Genomic DNA, 20,298 nt, shown 5'->3' on the forward strand with positions numbered 1-20,298 from the left:
TCGTGCGGTAGCAGGCGGTTCCGGAGATAATGGTATAAATGCAAAACTTTAGTTATATACTATTTGAATTGTCAGGAGTGCGCGTGTAAATTTTGCGTTTCTTCAGCTAGATAGTGTAGCTGCAACAATGGGACCAGATTATCTCCGAGACCACCTTCTGCCGCATGAATCCCAGCGACCGGTGAGGTCCCACAGAGTTGGTCTCCTTAGGGTCCTGTCAACCAAACAATGTCGGCTGGTGGGACCTAGGGGAAGAGCCTTCTCTGTGGGGGCCCCAGCCCTCTGGAATCAGCTCCCCCCAGAGATTCGTACTGCCCCCACCCTCCTTGCCTTACGAAAAAGTTTAAAAACTCAGCTTTGCCGCCAGGCCTGGGGTTCCTTAGACCTTCCCCCCTGACTGATGAATGCTTAGTTTGACTGCTGAATGAATGATATTGATAGTTTTTAATTAGAATTTTAATAGTTTTTTAAGGTATAATTGGATTATTATTATTGTTTCCTGTTTTTCTGTACATGCTGTGAGCCGCCCCGAGTCCTCTGAGAGGAGTGGCATATAAATCCAATTAATTAAATAAATAAATAAAATAAATGTTTTGAAATGGCATCCATAAGTGATGTATATTACAAGCAGCGTGTTGTCACTTAAATGTTCACTGCGGAGAAAGAAACTGCTGGGAACTATACACAATCGTTTGTGTACAGTTTATGGAGAATCTGCAGTCGACAGAAGTACGGTTAGTCACGGAAGACATTTTGAGGATGTCAAAGAGGTGATTCACACAGTGTAGAAATGGCTTTGTGGCCAGAACAAGGAGTGGCACTGGCAGGGCATCCACGCCCTTGTGTCTCGCTTGAGGAAGGCCATAGAATGGGATGGAGATTATGTGGGAAAATGGAGAGTGTAGAAGAAACATCATTCTTTCTTGTGTGTAGGTTTCATTGTGTTCAATAAATAATTGTTGAAGAAAACAATGTGCATTACTTTCTGGGCGACCCTCGTAATTACAGCATTTATGCAATGACATAATCATACATCGTTTAGCATTATTCTGGTTTGCAGTACATGCTGCTATTACTTGCTATGGTTGTTTTAGATAACATTTCTAAACGTATTAGAATATATGGTACCATTTCAGAAGATATTATTCATGCGATCATTCCTGAAAAGTGTGTCTTAGTTGAATATATGCTTTATTTGATCCACTTTTTCAAATGCTTGATTTTGCTCCTTTCAAGATTGCATTTGTATAGCTTTATCCATAAAAACTAATACTATATTTTGCATTCTCTCCTTGGCAGGGAGCAATTCAGGATGTACAGTGTTCCCTCGATTTTCGCGGGGGATGCGTTCCGAGACTGCCTGCGAAAGTTGAATTTCCGCGAAGTAGAGATGCGGAAGTAAATACACTATTTTTGGCTATGAACAGTATCACAAGCCTTCCCTTCACACTTTAAACCCCTAAATTGCAATTTCCCATTCCCTTAGCAACCATTTAGATTATTACTCACCATGTTTTTTTATTAAAGTTTATTAAAAAAATATTTATTAAAGGCAGATGAAAGTTTGGCGATGACATATGACATCATCAGGCGGGAAAAACCGTGGTATAGGGAAAAACCCAGTGAAGTATTTGAAAAACCGTGGTATAGACTTCTCACGAAGTTCGAACCTGTGAAAATCGAGGGAACACTGTATTTAAAATCAAGTTCTCATCATATCCTTGTCATGAAGGAGTAGTGAGATCAATAAATTCCACAGGCCTTGCTGCCTGATTTTTCCCAAGCCCCACCATGCTCATCCTATAACCTTCTAAATCCAAAAGACACTACTAGAAAGGGAAGGGGGCTGGGGTTATTCTGCCCCCCTGCAAACCAAACCGCAGCAATTAGGTATCAGAGGCTGAAAGAGACTATCATAAAGTGCCTTGCATATCATGAACAACCTTTGCCTGTAGATTACAAAGCTATATGTTGATTCAGATATGGAACCAAGCTCCCCCTCCTTCATCTTATCAATTTCAGTAGCTGAAATCTATGACTCATTTTACATGATTATTTTTAACTGAGCCATAAGCTTATAAATATATACTTGTATCCAGGAAGGTGTTGCTGATTGTTACTGATTGTGCTGAAAATGTTATGAATGTGTTGGCATTTAATTATATCAGCTTAAGGGAAATGCTATGGGTTTCCCTATGAATAATGTATTCTCCTCCCATTGCCCCAGTCTTCTATTCTCAACTTTCCCCTATCTACCAGTTAATTGACTTAACGTTACCATAAATTTTCAAGTTGTTTAATGATATATGTGAATTAATATATGAATAAAGATGAAACGGGGACCTACATTTTTTGTTTGTTTGTTTGTTTGTTTGTTTGCTTGCTTCTTTGTTTGTTTGTTTGTTTGATTGATTGATTGATTGATTGATTGATTGATAGGTTTTGGATCATTTCTAGGGCCAGGATAGCAATTCCACTTGCCCTGAGAAGCTCATGCATAGCTCTGCTTTAAGTCATAGATAGATTCAAAAACAATGTTGAGCCAGAGTCAAGCAAATTATTTGACTCTTTAGGCAGTGGTGAGTGCCTCCCGGTTCGGACCAGATCACCTGAGCAATCCGCTAGTAATGTGAAGATGATGTCACAGATCCATTTCTGTCTATGCTGGTCCATGCATGCCACCATCATTTTTCAAAATTTTTGGCGATATTTCTTCGGTGGATAGATGGCTTTTCCTCATCCTCTTCTTTGAAAAAGCCCTCCTGCCCACGCCCGGGTTAATACCAATACCATCTTCTGAGCATGCACGGAAGTGAATTTGCACATGGAAACACAGGTACACATGTGTGTGGAGTGAGAGAACTGTTGTCTTTAGGGTTATATATGAACCAAGCAATAGGCAAGAAAATTATAGCAACAGCAATAGCACTTAGACTTATATACTGCTCAATAGTTATCTCAGGGACCGCCTTCTGCTGCACAAATCCCAGCGACCAGTTAGGTCCAGGTCCCATCAACTAAACTATGTCATTTGGCGGGACCCAGGGGAAGAGCCTTCTCTGTGGCGGCCCCGGCCCTTTGGAACCAACTCTCCCCAGAGATTAGAATTGCCCCCACCCTCCTTGCCTTTCGTAAGCTTCTTAAAACCCACCTCTGCCATCAGGCATGGGGGAACTGAGATATTCTTTCCCCCTAGGCCTTACAATTTACGCATGGTATGTTTGTATGTATGTATGGTTTTATAATAAGGTTTTTTTTAGTTGTTTAGTATTGGATTGTTACATGCTGTTTTTTATCACTGTTGTTAGCTGCCCTGAGTCTGCGGAGAGGGGCGGCATACAAATCCAATAAATAATAATAATAATAATAAATAATAAAATAGTGCTTCACAGCGCTCTCTATATGGTTTGCAGAGTCAGCATATTGCACCCAAGAATATTGTCCTTATTTTACCGACTGCAGAAGGATGGAAGGCTGAGTCAACCTTGAGCTGATCAGGATTGAATGCCTGGCAATAAGTTGAATCAGCCTGTAATTTGCATTCTAACTACTGCCCCACCATGGTTAAAATTATATTTTAGTAATTTGATTTTATTTGTTTAAAAAAATAAAGAGATATGTCTATTTTGGATCTAAATGTTTTGAGAAGGATCATTTCTGCTGACAGGCAAATCTGGACCTTTGTCTGTCTAAAATAGCAAGCCTTTCTCAATCAGTATGTGCTCAACTTACAAGAAAATTTGTAGCTAAAGGACCACAGCACCCATTTCTGCCTAAAGTGAGGCGGTCAGAAGGAGACACTAAACTAAAACAATGATAACTTGTAGGCTACCAAGAATTATCTTTAATTCAGGCCTGCCTAAGAATAGCTTCTTCTGGCCACCTCCCTCTTCTGCAGGGAAAAATACCCCAAACCTCTTGTGAAGAAGAGATGTCATTTCCTTTGATGGAAGTTAAACCATTTTGAATATAACTGGGAAGCTGCTAGTCCTGTGATATCTCCTGATATCCTAAAATGCATTTTGACAGGTCCCAGGAAAAGATCACAAGGTTGGCAACTTTCCAAAACAGATATTCAGTGCAAAGTATCACAGAGTTTATGCCCTCTACCCCGTTCCTAAACACCAAGTTTAAAATAAACCTCCCTTCTCATTCCCAATACATTTAGAGGCTTGATTACAAATGTCAAGCTCAGCCTACAATACTAAATATTATTCTTAGAGGGTGAAGGCAGTTGAATGCAGTGAGATTTATTCCAGGTAAAATTGTGATTCCAGATTAAAAAATGCAGAGTGAATATGGTCATTGACCACATAGCTACTGTTGTGATTCAGCCTGAGGCTCCTCAGGGACCGGCTGCGTCTCTGCTGGATCCAGGCCCGGAGGAGGAGGACAGTGAACAGTAGTGGGAGGAACAGGCAGACGGGGGAGAGGAAAGTCAGGAAGAGGATGAGGGAGAGCAGCCTGAGAGCCCCGGGGTGGGCTCTCCCCAGCCAGTAGCCTGGACTCATTGGAGGAGGAAGCACAGGCTATAATTGACATGAGACAGCGACGTGCAGCTCAGAGACGGGACCAATTAGAAAGGTATTGGCATCACTGAATTGGCAACAGCTGGGTTTGGGTGTGTTTCTCCTCAGCAGGGTTTAAAAGGCAGGCCAGCCCTTGAAGCCATGTGGAGCGTTATCAACTGGAAGTTCTGTGACCCTGCTTTGCTTCTCGGCGTCTCTGATCTTGGCTTGTGGCCTAGAAGACTGGAAGACTTGGGGGAGGTGTATGTTTGTTATCTCCAGCGTTGTTTTTGACAGCAAGAATCCTGTTTTACTTCATGGCCTTCGTGAAACATCTTTGAAGTTTCAGCGTGTTCCTGTTTGTAAGGACATTTTCTGTTACCTGTGTTTGCTTTGAATTCTATAAACTGCCTTTGCTTTTTACCAGTGTGTCTGGATTCTCTTTTTGGGTTGATGTTTGCTTCTGGAGGGACCCAGACAGAACAGCTACTGGATATCAAAGGAATGAGATTTGCACATTAGAATTTATGACAATCATATTCAATTGCATACCAATGTGTAGAAGAGGCTTTCAATGTACACTAGATTTTCTTCACTACTTTCATTCAAATATGTAACATTAAGAGTAAAACCTTGCTGAAGAAACAGTTTTTAAAGTTTCCAAAAAGGTCAAAATGATAACAACTGCCATAGCTGATACAGAACTTATTTAAAAGTGCATCAATCTTTGGAAATCAGCTATAACTTATATCTTAACATTTAGTGGAAGTAAATTATGAAATTATACTGTATATAATTTGATTCTGCAACCCAAGACAGACAAAGACTTCAGAGGATAGTTAGAACTGCAGGGAAAAAAAACCAATTGCTACCAACCTGCCTTCCATTGAAGACCTATATACTGCACGAGTCAAAAAGAGGGCGGTGAAAATATTTACAGACACCTAACATCTTGGACACAAACTGCTTCAACTCCTATCCTCAAAGCAACACTATAGAGCACAGCACACCAGAACAGAACAGCTAGACACAAGAACAATTTTTCCTGAATGCCATCACTCTGCTAAACAAATAATTCCTTCAACACTGTCAAACTATTTACTAAGCTTGCACTACTATTAATCTTCTCATCGTTCCTATCACCTATCTCCTACCACAAATGACTGTATGACTGTAACTTTGTTGCTTGTAAGCAATATTGCTTACAAGCAATATTGACTGGTTCCTAATATTATTTGACTGCTTTATGCTATGAGAATTGCTGGTTGCTAACTCACACCTTTGGAACAGAGGCATAAAATCAACTCTGTCTAAAACACTGGTAGGCAAAGTCAGCTCTTCTATGACATGTGGACTTCAACTCCCAGAAGTCCTGAGTTAGCGTGATTGGCTCAGGAATTCTGGGACCTGAAGTCCACAAGTCATAGAAGAGCCAGCTTTGCCTACCCCTGGTCTAAACATATTTCAGTATGGCCTTCCACTGGGCGTGAAGATACATTCCAGATTCCAGGTACGTTTTGTATTTTCCAGTTAAGATAAAAACACTGGTACTATTAATGGATAGAGCAAGGTTATTATTGGGTTATTTTATTTGTAAATGCTACCATTGCATCCATACTTAATATTAACTGGAATAATAAGCTGATGCGAATGATGTGCAACAACCCACGATTATTTCATTGAAGACATATTTTGTATTCAGAAATGAAGCCCTGCACACTTACGCTCCATTCCACTGAACACAATTCCATGTGTCCATTTGCCAGTGTTTATACCAGTGATGGCAAACCTTTTTTTCCTTGGGTGCCGAAAGAGCATGGGCGCGCACTATCGCACATGCATGAGTGCCCACATCCATAACTCAATGCCTGGGGAGGGCAAAAAAAGCTTCCCCCACCCACCCACCCGGAGGCCCTCTGGAAGCTGGATGTAGCCTGTTTCCCAACTTCTAGTGGGACCAGTAGCCTCATGTTTCACCCTCCCCAGGCTCCAAAGGCTTCTCTGGAGCCAAAGGAGGGTAAAAGTAGTCTCTCCCATCCTGCCGGAAGCTTTCAGGAAGCCAAAAACGCTCTCCCGGAGCCTCAGTGCAAGCCAAAAATCAGTTGGCCGGCACACACATGCACGTTGGAGCTGAGCTAGGGCAACGGCTCACGTGCCAGCAGACATGGCCATAGGTTGCCATAGGTTTGCCATCAGTGGTCAGGGCTGCCGATAGGCCAGTATTACTGCTACTGGCGTCAGAGGCCTGGCCAAATTGAAAAATGGGGGGGGGCGTTTAATACATAATTGGTATGTCGCAAAATAAAGTAGTTTTAAAATGGCGAGGGGGGCAGACACTTAGGCTGTATGGGGCCCCAAAATTCCTGATGGCGGCCCTGTCAGTGGTACATACATTTTAGGTGTGAGAGGCAGAAAGGAGAGGAGATAAAGCTAAGGCTGTACTTTTTCTTCTTTTGGTTTGTCTAATATTCAATGTTAGAAAAGCAACAAGAAAAAGAAAACACAATGCAGCTCATCGAACTAAGGGATTCCATTCACATTTACCAAAATTTATTGTGTTCCCTCAGTGGTCGTGTCAATAGTAATCTCATTTATCTTAGCATCTCATTTCAGTTGATGGATGCTTTCCTTGCCATTCAAATAAATAGAGTTGTATTATACTTCCCTTATTGTGCAGCGAAGGAACAATAGGCTGAATCTGCCTTTTAGACAGATGAGGAACGCTTACTTTTCTTTCATTCATCGGGAATGCATATTGTTCATTATATATGCATACCAGGAAAAAAGATACACTTTCCTTTGTATCAAGCTTAACTCCTGGTGAGTGCATGAAAACATCTATCTAGGTTTCTTGATAATGAGATGAATATCGTTTGCCATTGTCTTCTTCTGCAAAACTTTTCTTATGTTATTTATTTTATTTATTTATTTGTTTGTTTGTTTTGTCAAGTATGTATTGATGGTACACGAAGATTTAATAATATTTATATACATGATACAGTGATACCTCGTCTTACAAATGCCTCGGCATACAAACTTTTCGAGATACAAACCTGGGGTTTAAGATTTTTTTGCCTCTTCTTACAAACTATTTTCACCTTACAAACCCACCACCGCCGCTGAGATGCCCTGCCTCTGGACTTCCGTTGCCAACGAAGTGCCCGTTTTTGCACTGCTGGGATTCCCCTGAGGCTCCCCTCCATGGGAAACCCTACCTCCGGACTTCCTTGTTTTTGTGATGCTGCAGGGAAATCCCAGCAGGAAAATCCCAGCAGTACAAAAACAGGTGCTTCGCTGACAATGGAAGTCCGGAGGTGGGGTTTCCCAGTGAGGGGAGCCTCAGTGAAATCGCAGCATTGCAAAAACACAGAGGTCCAGAGGTGGGGTTTCGAGGACTTTGGTGTTTTTGTGATGCTGCGATTTCACTGATGCTCCCTTCACTGGGAAACCCCACCTCTGGACTTCCGTTGCCAGCGAAGCGCTCATTTTTGCAATGCTGGGATTGCCCTGCTTGGATTCCCCTGCATCATCGCAAAAACATGGAAGTCTGGAGGTGGGGTTTCCCATGGAGGGGAGCGTCAGGGGAATCCCAGCAGCACAAAAATGGGTGCTTCGGCTGGCAAAAGGGGTGAGTTTTGGGATTGCACGCATTAATCGCTTTTCCATTGATTCCTATGGGAAACATTGTTTCGTCTTACAAACTTTTCACCTTAAGAACCTCGTCCCTGAACCAATTAAGTTTGTAAGACAAGGTATCACTGTACTAGTAAAAGAGAAACATTAGGATAGGGGACAGAAGGCACTCTGGTGCTCTTATGCATGTCCCTTCTTTTTCTTTTACACTTTCCTGTCAATCCTACAGCCTGAGATTTCCTTGTGGTCTCTTACCCAAATACTAATCAGGTATAACCCTATTTACCTTTTCAAGATTAGATAAGATTGTCCATGTTTAATCATCAGCAGAGCTAAATATGCAATATTTAGGCAAGGTTTATTCCTACATTTTGTGTATATGCCTTCCAGACTGCAATTGAAAAAAAAAACATGGAGTTAGGTTCCATCTAAATGGTGCTAACTGTTTTGGCCTGGTCTACAGAATGGATGCTCCAAACCTCTTGATTCTCTATTCATAGTGAGCCAAGAATATATCCTTTTGAAAGTAAGATTAGAAAAGCATGTTGAGTAAAACTGTAAATTTAATCCTGTTCAGCATCCTGCTTTCTACTGACCAACCAGATATGTTTGGAAACTTCATACTTACAGTGTTGTGATTCAGCCTGAGGCTGCTCAGGAACCAGCTGTGTCTCTGCTGGCTCCATGCCCGGAGGAGGATGACAACGCAGAGGAGGGGGCTGAACAGGCGGACGGGGGAGAGGAGAGTCAGGAATGGGATGAAGGAGAACAGCATGAGAGCCCCGGGGGGGGGCCTCTCCCCAGCCAGTAGCTTGGAGTCATTAGGTGATGACGCACAAGCTGTCATTGACATGAGACAGAGACGTTCAGAGCAACGAAAGGAGCAGTTAAAGAAATATTTTCACCATTGAATTAGAAACAGCTGGGTTTGGGTGTGGTCCTCATCAGCAGGGTTTAAAAGGCAGGCAAGGCCTTGAAGCCATGTGGAGTGTTATCAATTGGAGTTGCGGTGACCTGTTTTGATTCTCAGCATCTCTGATCTTGGCTTGTGGCCTCGCAGTCTGGAAGACTCGTGGGAGGCGTCTGTTTGCTATCTACAGCTTCGTCTTGGCAGCAAGAATCTGGTATTGCTTCATGGACTATTCCCTTCGTGTATATATTTGAAGTTCCAGCATTTTCCCTGTTTGTAAGGACATTTTCTGTTCCCTGTGTTTTTCTTGAATTATATAAACTGCCTTTGCCTTTTACCAGTGTGTCTGGCTTCTCTTTTTGGGTTGGTATTGGCTTCTGGAGTGACCCAGACAGAACATTACAGTATACAGCAAAGGCTAAATATGTCTTGTCAAGTGATAGTCAGTGGTATATTACTTCAGAATGAAAGCTCAATGGAGGTATTGTGATAAATATCAGTTGAACAATATATCTTATTTAATCAAGTTTAAAGCCATTTCACCATCAGTTATTTTAATATCCTTTTCATATTAGATAGTAAAATACAGTTCATTCTTAGAACATCCAAAAATAAAATAAGATTCCTCGTTGTGTTTTCCCAAAGCAATGAAAAATAGAATTAGCACCCATTTACAATTGTATTATAAACCATTTCATATTTTCACTAAAGTCGTTTCCCTTGGTTCTATTAAATTAATTTATAATGGAATAAAGTGCAATTTCTACTTCGACACATATAATAAATTATGCTCCAACTATATAATTCTACATGTATAATTAATTACATTAAGTATCCACAGTTTAAACCCACAATTAGATAACCCTAAGAGACCATCCTGTTAGCATTTTTTAATAAATACTTGTGTTAGAAGCTGTTTAACAGAGCACCTGATAACTGATACTGCAGTGTGAACATCTGCTCCATTATTTCCAGAGAATGCTAGTTTTTAACATAATGCTGCTTGCATAAAATATGCATTTGTTCTTCACTGTCAAGTGCCTCTATTATTTTATTAAAAAGTTTTTTTTAAAAAAAGAATATAATCAGACTTCATAATTTACGTCTGACATTTTCATTACAGAAAACTTTATGCAAAATTGAATTCTAAAATTTAATTTCCTGTGATGTTTAAATTACTTATTGTCTGGCTCCTTTCCAAACATTGCGATCATTTGAGGCCCATTTGAATTTGATTAAGGATACGTTTAACTTCTGCCAAAATGTACAAGACGGGGTTTTTTTGTGTGTGTATGTAATTCCAAGAATACAAACTTTATTGTTTATTTTGTGTTGGTTTCAATAGTATTTTCTTAGAGGTGAATACATTTAAAAAGATTTTATAAATGGTGCTCTGTATTCTTTCTTGGGATCTTCTCTTATCTGCCTCTGACATAATAGACCTACACCAGTTCAACGATTTATCATTTGAGTGCATAATCTACTGACCTCATGCCTCTGCTATGCAAATCTGCTCATGATCACGTACACTTTTCTTCCAAAGCAGTAAGATTTAATATCTGTGAAAGAGGAGAGAAAGAATGAGCAGGGTGGTTTTTTTTTTAATTGCTATGAAATACAGTAATACCTCGTCTTACGAACCTAATTGGTTCCGGAAGGAGGTTCGTAAGGCGAAAAGTTCGTAACACGAAACAATGTTTCCCATTGGAAACAATGTAAAAGCGATTAATGCATGCAAGGGGGAAAAATTTGTAAAATGGTGCTCCGCCAGGTGCCGCCGCCCAGCTGTCACCTTTTAAAACAGCCAGGGGGCTTCTCGGCATTCTCCCGAACCCAAACCCGAACTTTTCGGGTTCGGGAGGCCGCCGAGAAGCGCCTCCGCCCGCCTGTCACCTTCTGAAACAGCCGGGGGGCTTCTCGGTGTTCTCCCAAACCCAAACCCAAATTTTCGGGTTTGGGAGGCCGCCGAGAAGCACCGCCGCCCGCCTGTCACCTTCTGAAACAGCCGGGGGGGGGGGCTTCTCGGCGTTCTCCTGAATGCCAAACCTGGAAGTTTGGCAAAAGTTCAGGTTCGGGTTCCGGAGGCCGCCGAGAAGCACCCGGCTGTTTCAGAAGGTTACAGCCGGGTGGCGGCGCCTGACAGAGTGCCGTTTTTGCAATCGGCGGCGGTGTTTTCAGCCAATCTGGATGCTGAAATGGAGGTGGGGAATCCCAATAGGGAATTCCATGGGTGGAGCTTTGACGTCACGAAGACGTCCTTCCTGGTCGGCCAAATCGTGGCCTCCAAGAAAGCAAAAAACAGGGCTACTGGTCCACTGGAAGTCAGGAAATGGGGGAGCAGGGGAACAGGAGAGGTCGTACATGCATACATAGGGCAGGGCAGCATGGGGGGAGTCATGCATGCAGGGGGTATTGAAATATGGATGTAGGCACTCGTGCGTGTGCAATAACGCACCTAAGCACACTTTTGGCACCCCAGGAAAAAAAGGTTTGCCATCACTGGGTTATAATAAGAGAATCTTGTAAGTCTCCATAGGCTCTTTTTCCCCTCCCTCCTTCGCAAGGAATTTTTATTTATTTATTTATTTATTTATTCATTCATTCATTCATTCATTCATTCATTCATTTATTAGATTTGCATGCCACCCCTCTCCAGAGACTCGGAACGGCTCACAACAGGAATATAAAATACAAATCCAATGATGAAAACAAAACAGTTAAAAACCCTTGATTAAAAACACTCATACAACCCAAACAAACCATGAATAAAACAAACCTTTATCTAACACCAAAGCGGCCAAGGGGAATCAATTTCCCCATGCCTGGTGACAAAAGTGGGTTTTTAGGAGTTTGCGAAAGGCAAGGAGGGTGGGGGCAGTCCTAATCTCAAGGGGGAGTTGATTCCAGAGGGTCGAGGCCACCACAGAGAAGGGGAAATGTAGGGAGAAGAACAGACTGAGTTGGAAGGCGGAGTTAAATATGTCATCAGTTTGGAGTCATTGCATTGCTATAAGAGACCCAAGTCCAGCTCCCTGTGAATTCCACTGACCTTTATCTAACACCAATTTAGCATTGACCTTTAATTGACTAGATTCTTGTATTAGAGGTAGCAATAATATACTTTCTGTGCTTAATAAATCGTCCGAGTTATTTGTGTCAGACAGGAAACTTGTCTAACTCTCAATACTTCCAACTTTCCCTGAGTTGAGTGCATACTTCTGTACCTGTTGTTGTGTTAAGGCTTCAGGATGGCTCCCTACACTAGTCTGGTAGGTCTTTATCATACTGCAACTCAGTGATGGGTTACCAACATTTCTACCAGCACACTGTGGGCGTGGCTTATGCATCTTGTTTCAATATCTTTCAATGCATATTGGGTGCTCTAGGGTGGAGCTCCAAATTTTGCTACCGGAACTGCTCCTGACCGTTCCCGTAGGAGCCCATCCCTGCTGCAACTGTTACTGTTGTTTGTCAGGGAAATAAGATTACAAGTTAAGACACCCTTGAGTCAAATTCAGCTTCTGTTTTATTTTATAATCACATCCTTATACTTTTCTTGACAATAGCACAGAAGGGATTTACCATTGCCTTCTTCTGATGCCTTTTGGCTTCTCAAACCTCTGCAAGATTTTCTGATAATTTCCCTTCTAGTTACTAAGCAATGCAGCCAAGTTTTTTCAAGATCACTGCCACTTGAGTTAGGATAAATAAATATAAATGTGTATATGAAACAATGCTTCAATATATCTTTGTGCAATATTTCTCAACTTGCCAACTTTATGACATGTGGAATTCGATTCCCAGAATTCCCAAGCCTGCATGGTTGGTTGGAGAATTCTGGGAGTTGAAGTCCATATAATAATAATAATAATAATAATAATAATAATAATAATAATAATGATAATAATAATAATAATAATAATAATAATGATAATAATAATAATGATAATAATAATAATAATAATAATAATAATAATAATAATAATAATAATAATAATAATAATAATAATAATTATTATTATTATTATTATTATTATTATTATTATTATTATTATTATTATTAATTTGATTTGTATGCCGCCCCTCTCCGAAGACTCGGGGCGGCTCACAACAATAATAAAAACAATATTACAGCGAAACAAATCTAATATTAAAAAGAAGCATATAAAACCCTATCATATTTAAAACCAAACAACACATACCTACCAAACATAAAATATAAAAAAGCCTGGGGGAAGGTGTCTCAACTCCCCCATGCCTGGCGATATAGGTGGGTCTTGAGTAGTTTACGAAAGACAAGGAGGGTGGGGGCAGTTCTAATCTCCAGGGGGAGTTGATTCCAGAGGGCTGGGGCCCCCACAGAGAAGGCTCTTCCCTTTGGGCCCGCAAAATGGCATTGTTTAGTTGACGGGACACGGAGAAGGCCAACTCTGTGGGACCTTATTGGTTGCTGGGATTCGTGCGGTAGCAGGCTGTTCCGGAGGTACTCTGGTCCAATGCCATGTAGGGCTTTAAAGGTCATAACCAACACTTTGAATTGTGACCGGAAACTGATCAGCAGCCAATGCAGGCCACGGAGTGTTGTAGAAACATGGGCGAATCTGGGAAGCCCCACAATGGCTCTCGCGGCCGCGTTCTGCACGATCTGAAGTTTCCGAACACATTTCAAAGGTAGCCCCATGTACAGTGGTACCTCGACATACGAGTTTAATTTGTTCCAGACCCAAACTCGTAAGTCGATCAACTCGCATCTCGAACGAATGCCTTTAGACTTTGTTTTTCGCGCCGAGATAACCGGAAGCAAGGAGCTTCTTGAACCACCTAGCGGAAGCTCGGCTCATATCCCCAATTTGAGCTCGGGTGTCGAACAGAAATTTCGCTCGCGTCGCATCTCGTAACTTGGAATACTCGCATGTGGAGCAGCTCGTATCTAGAGGTATTACTGTATATATTTCAAAGTCAAAGTTGAGACGCTCCCTTAAAAAATGTATTAAAAATGTATTACTAGCTAAAGTGTGAAAAATGAGTTCAGATTATTATGGCAATCCTTTTTAAGGTGCATTGGGCCTAAACTGCAGAACTACTGATATAAAATGGGCCAGTGAAGCATTGGAAAAGCAATGTCACAATTAGAGAATGAATGAAGTCCACATTTCATAGAAAGATTTGGAGCATATTTTGGAGAGAGTGAAAAAGTACATTTGCTTTCACATCACTTCCCACAGATTTTTTTATTCCTGATCTTTATTTCCCCAAGTGTTTCCTTCTTTGTATCTCTTTTTTCTGCAGTTTCATTTCTATTGCAGATGAAAAGATACCCCGGTCTGCTGGCCTGCTGTGCTAAATTGCTAGTATTGAATCTGATGCTGAAGTGGGCTGATTCCTAGCACAGCTAAGAATTTTAAGATGGATTAAGAGTATTTGAAACTAAATGAACTGGAAGGAACTTTAGGGGAAAAGGTGCGCAGTACAATTCGGTGATAAATCACATGATTTTATTCTTATTAAAATTGCTTTTATAACCGCCTAGACAATTACTCTTAAACCTTTTGTGACAATTTCTCTTTTACCCTTTGTGAAATCTCCCGAGACCTATTCGATGGTGTAGCTGAATTTTGGGGAAGCAATTATGAAAAACTAGAACAGGATTTCCTGAGATAGAAAATACACGGAAACTTTCAAATGTTTCAAATCATTGCAGTTTGCAGTGGCATGGATCCATCCTTTGTATCATTGCCTCATCCACTGTTGAATGTAACTTGCCACCACTAATTACCCACCTCTGCTTGATATCATTTATTCTATTCTATTCTATTTATTAGATTTGTATGCCGCCCCTCTCCACAGACTCGGGGCGGCTAACAACAATAAAAAGACAACGTAAACAAATCTAATATTAAAAAATCTAAAAAACCCAATTTAAGAGATCAGTCATACATATAGTCATACCATACATAAATTTTATAAGCCTAGGGGAAGGGAATATTTCAATTCCTCCATGCGTGATGACAGAGGTGGGTTTTTAAGAGCTTACGAAAGGCAAGGAGGGTGGGGGCATCTCTGATATCTGGGGGGGAGTTAGTTCCATAGGGTCGGGGCCGCCACAGAGAAGGCTCTTCCCCTGGGTCCCGCCAAACGACATTGTTTAGTCGACGGGAGCCGGAGGAGGCTAACTCTGTGGGACCTAACTGGTCACTGGGATGATATTTTATTATTACTACAGTGTCGTGATTATTATTCTTTGAGTGACATTGAATTTTTACATTGCCTTAGTGGATGTTTCTTTGTAGTCATTTAACTTGACAAGATCTCATGCGTGCATCTCCCGTGAGATTTTCCTATCTGCACATGCACAGAAGCAAAATCTTGCTCGGGTGTGCAGGTCACTTGGAGCTGCGCATACGGCTCCATTTTCACTACCGAAGCTATAGTGTGGCTCATACCACTGGCAACCTGCTACTTCCTTTGGTGCTTTGGAAAATAAATTGGCCCCCTCCTCTTTGTGGCAACCTCTCAAATACTGGAATACTGTGATCATGTCCTTCCTAGTCCTTCTTTTCTCTAGACTAGCCAAGCCCAAATTCTGCAACTGTTCTTCATATGTTTTTGCCTTTAGGCCTTTAATCATCTTAGTTGCTCTTCTTTGCATTTTTTCCAAAGTCAAGCTGGGGCAAACTACTCTATTTTTCTTTAGACAACTTTTGAATTTTTTGAAGCACTGATATCGGTTCCCTTATGTTGTGGTTGGCTCTGCCCCAGCTCCTGCCCCAGGGAATGTGGAGGTGGATGCAGGGGAAACTTCAACATGTCATAGGCCTGTGTTATTGCTGATAGAGTCAGTTCAGAGTTTAGGTTCCTTGGATGAAGAAGAAGGTGGGAGTGACTCGGCAGAGGGGGACTTGGCACACAGCCCAGGCAGTCAATCTCCCTTATCTTCCATTGATTCGGATGAAGATGTTTTGGATCCACGCAAGCGCAGAATTAGGCAGAGCAGAGACCAAGTAAGGACATATTACAGGAGATAAGAGCGGCCACCTGTGTTTGGGTGGGGCTCCAGTAATTAGGGCTGCTGCTATAAATAGCAGCGTGTGGGTTTGGCCCCTTGTGGAAGAATATCTGATCGCAGTTCGTCAGGAATCCTGGGTTGCTGGTTTCTGGACTTTGTTGATTTTTCACGCCTTTGAAAACAAAGCAGAGCAATGTGTGTGTGTGTGTGTGTGTGACTCACTTCGTTGGAAGAAGAAGGGGTGTGAAGTTTCTTCACAGCTGCTAGCTAAGTACTTAATGACTGCTTAAGGTTAATTGTACAGACTACCCAGTTGTTTTGGGACGCGTGCTCTTTGCAATACAAAAAGAGTGCTTAGTTTATTTTGAATTTTGGGATAAAGAACATTGTTTTGACTTTTCAAACGTGTGTGTGCCTGAAATTTGTACTCTTGAATTTTCGGGAGGCTCCTACCAGAGAGCCCGGCAGAACACCTTAATAGTTAATAGCTCCCTCCACTTTCTCATTTTATGCATATTTGTCTATTTGCATGAATCTTTTCATTGAATTTTGTAGCCGTTTCTCTTATCAGAGTAAAACCAACGCCCATTTGCCCATCTCATCCACTAAAAGAAATACACAGGAAATACAAATGTGCACATTCTATTTAGCCAGCTTGTGATAATCACATGGACTTGTCTATGTAGTTTTCTTTCTAACAATATATTGATTTATTTAAAAAATGCTTTGAATTTCTCATAAAATACACTGTCCTGTATAAATCCTTCCTAATCAGTTCAACATTAGGGTCTCCTTTGATTTAGCTATGTGGGTACTTTCTGTAGATAGTTTCATCCCCCAATCCACATTCGTAGAAAACTTTATGATCATTGTACAAGTATTCTGCTTCCCACATTAGTTTAGGAAGCGCAAATTAGGGTCAGCTTGCATTCAAATGCAAAGCAAATTATTTTCATCTGTGACTCAAATGCAGAGTCTGCTCTTTACATTTTCTAGAATGCGATCCAACCACAACAGAATGTAGATATGATTATTACTACAGCAGGATCTATACTTTCAGCTCAGTTTTATTCTACAATTAATGAGGGGCCAAGCCAAAAGGAACTGCCACTCAAACAGGGGGGAAAGCGAGGGAAAATGTGTAAAATGTTTGGTGGGTGACCTAAGTGTTTGTCTTATCTTAACCTCAGTGAGATGGCAAGGTGTCTTATTCTGTTTTTAATTATCAGGACTATTCTCTTGCTGATGCCTCCAAGAGGAGAAAGACAACTGAAACTACCCAAGGCTGCCATACTTCTGGATTGTCAGTTATCAGAATCAATTGCTGGAGCAAAATAATATTCTCCAATTGGGACATATGGGTGGAACTAGCTAGAAGATCCCTTCAAACTTTAGTTGATTTGTAGCACAAAAATACCTCTTCAATCCTGTTGTGGTTAGCTCTGGCCCAGCTCCTGCCCCAAGGACTGTGGATGTGGGGGAGACATCCACATGCTGCAGGCCTGTTTTGCCCCCGGTGGAATCTGCTGATGAAGGCTCCTCTGACCAAGAAGACATGAGTGACAGGGAGGAGGAGAGTGTGGCAGACAGCTCAGAAGGAGATCAATTATCTAGCTCCTCCTTGGATTCAGAACAAGAGTTAATGATACAGCCACGCATGCGGAGAGCGATGCATAGGCAACAACAACTGATAGATTATTATCAAAGAAAATGAGGGCACCTGTGGTTGGGTGGGGCTGTGGTAATTAGTGAGGCTGCTATAAATAGCAGCCTGTGGGTTTGGCCATTGTGGAGGATTATCTGATCCTTGTGTTTTGTGACTGCTTTACTGCCATGGACCTTTTGTATGCTGATTTTTCCCCGCTTTGAAACTAAACGAGAGCAAAGTGTGTTTCACTTTGTGAAAGAAGAAGGACTGTGAATTGCCTCACAGCTGCAAGCTAAGTATCACAGAACTGATAAGGGACTTCTACAAATTACCAGTTTGTTTGGAGACGAGTGCTCTTTGCCATACCAAAAAAGGGCTTAGTTTAAGTGACTTTTCATGATAAAGAACATTGTTTTGAATTTTCAAACGTGTGTGTGTCTGAAATTTGTACCTGTGAATTTTTGGGAGGAGTCTACCAGAGAGCCCGACAGAACAAATCCCCAGGTGTTCAACTGACTTTTTAATGCCTCAGCTACTTGCTCATAGCAGCCTTCAAATCACATTTGAGCATCAGGATGAAAATAATTAGGGGAAAATGATTTAAGACCATTTTTCACACTTATGATCATTGCATCCCCATAGTCACATGCTCAAAATTCAGATATTTGGCAACTGGGATGTATTCTGGGAACAGAATATCTCTGGGACCGCCTTCTGCTGCATGAATCCCAGCGACCGATTAGATCCCACAGAGTTGGCCTTCTCCGGGTCCCATTGACTAAACAATCTTGTCTGGCGGGACCCAGGGGAAGAGCCGTCTCTGTGGCGGCCCCTACCCTCTGGAACCAGCTCCCCCCGGAGATTAGGATTGCCCCCACCCTCCTTGCCTTTTGTAAACTTCTTAAAACTCACCTCTGCCATCAGGCATGTGGGAATTGAGACATCTTCCCCAGGCCTATATAATTTATGTATGGTATGTTTGTGTGTATGTCTTGTTTTTAAATAAGGTTTTTTTAGATATTTTTAAAATATATTATATTTGTTATTATATATTGTTTTTATTATTGCTATGAGCCGCCCCGAGTCTACGGAGAGGGGCGGCATACAAATCTAATTAATAATAATAATAATAATAATAATAATAATAATAATAATAATAATAATAATAATAATAATAATTTATGAGGGTTGCGGTGTCCTGGTGTGTGTGATGTGATGTGATACCTTTACACCCTTCTGATAAGCAAGGTCAGTGAAGAACTCAGATTCACTTAATATCCATGTTATTTTTGGTTTGTTTATTTGTTTGTTTGTTTGTTTGTTTGTTTAGTGATATTTATATGCCGCCCAACTCCAGTAGAACTCTGGGCAACTCACAACAATCACAACAACTAAAGAGCAATATAAAATGTAACACAAGTAACCAGTAATGGGCAGCCAAATTTTTTACTGCCACACTGTGGGTGTGACTTATTTTGTGGGTGTGGCTTAATGGTCACGTGACTGGGTAGGAGTGGCTTGCCAGCCATGTGATCAGGTGGGAGTGGCTTGAACGATCATCATCGTTCAAGTGAACTGTTAAATCCTCGACCTTACCAGTGTCATTCGCTGGGGTGACAATTTGCTTTGTGTTTCCCGCGCTCTCCTTCCTGGGTCACCCCCACACCTCAGTCTGGGTAGCTAGGCGAACAGGTGCTGCCAGAAGCATAAATGCTGCCAGCGCCGCTTCCACCCATGCCTTCTGCTTGCACCTCAGGTGTTAGGTAGCCGCGTGAGGCTGGAGGGGAGCCAGGCAGGAGAGAGGGAAGCTTGTCTGCGGCCAGGAAGGAGGAAAGAGGAAAAAAGCAAGGAGCACAGATGCAGCAGCAGCAGCAGCAGGGGAAATAAGGAGAGCCGAGCTGAGACCAGTAATCCAGGAAGTGACAACTGCCAATCAGCTGGAGCTGCGCGTGTATCTTCATTTCCACCGGTGGAACTGTGTTCCACCCCGTCCTACCTGCTGCCCACCCCTGCAAATAACCCATGTTGTCAAGCGAACCAAAAAAAAGCATCTGAGAAAATAAATGAACTTCCATGTCTTATTTCTTTAGCGTAGAGTCATATTTCTTAACAAAGCCAATTTGGATTCAGCATGCTTCATTCCAACTTAAGGTCCCTTAAGATTACATCATCTCTCATCCACACACCCCCAAGTGCAGTCATGAGGACAAATCCGATGCAGGGATTTCTAATTCCTTCCTGTGCTCAGTTACTTTGGATTCTGCGTAAAGGAATGTGTGCTATGTGGCATAATCTCTCACTCTCCTGTATTTTTTTTTCTTACTACCAAAACTGTGTCAGGCCAGCCTTTGAATTCACAATTTAACCTTGGCCTGACACATGCACTCAATCATTCCTAGTCCTTGGCCTGCCAGAGAAGCCAGGTCTTAACAGCTTTCCAGAAGACTGGTAGGGTGGAGATCAGTACGGATCTCTGGAGACATTTGATTCCAAAGAGTTGGAGCGGCCACAGAGAAGGCCCTTCCCCGCAGCCCTGTCAGCCGACATGGTTTGACAGACAGGACCCAGAGAAGGCCAACCCTGTGGGTCCTTA

Source organism: Erythrolamprus reginae, chromosome 5 (genome assembly GCF_031021105.1).
Source record: "Erythrolamprus reginae isolate rEryReg1 chromosome 5, rEryReg1.hap1, whole genome shotgun sequence".
Classification (NCBI taxonomy): domain Eukaryota; kingdom Metazoa; phylum Chordata; class Lepidosauria; order Squamata; family Dipsadidae; genus Erythrolamprus; species Erythrolamprus reginae.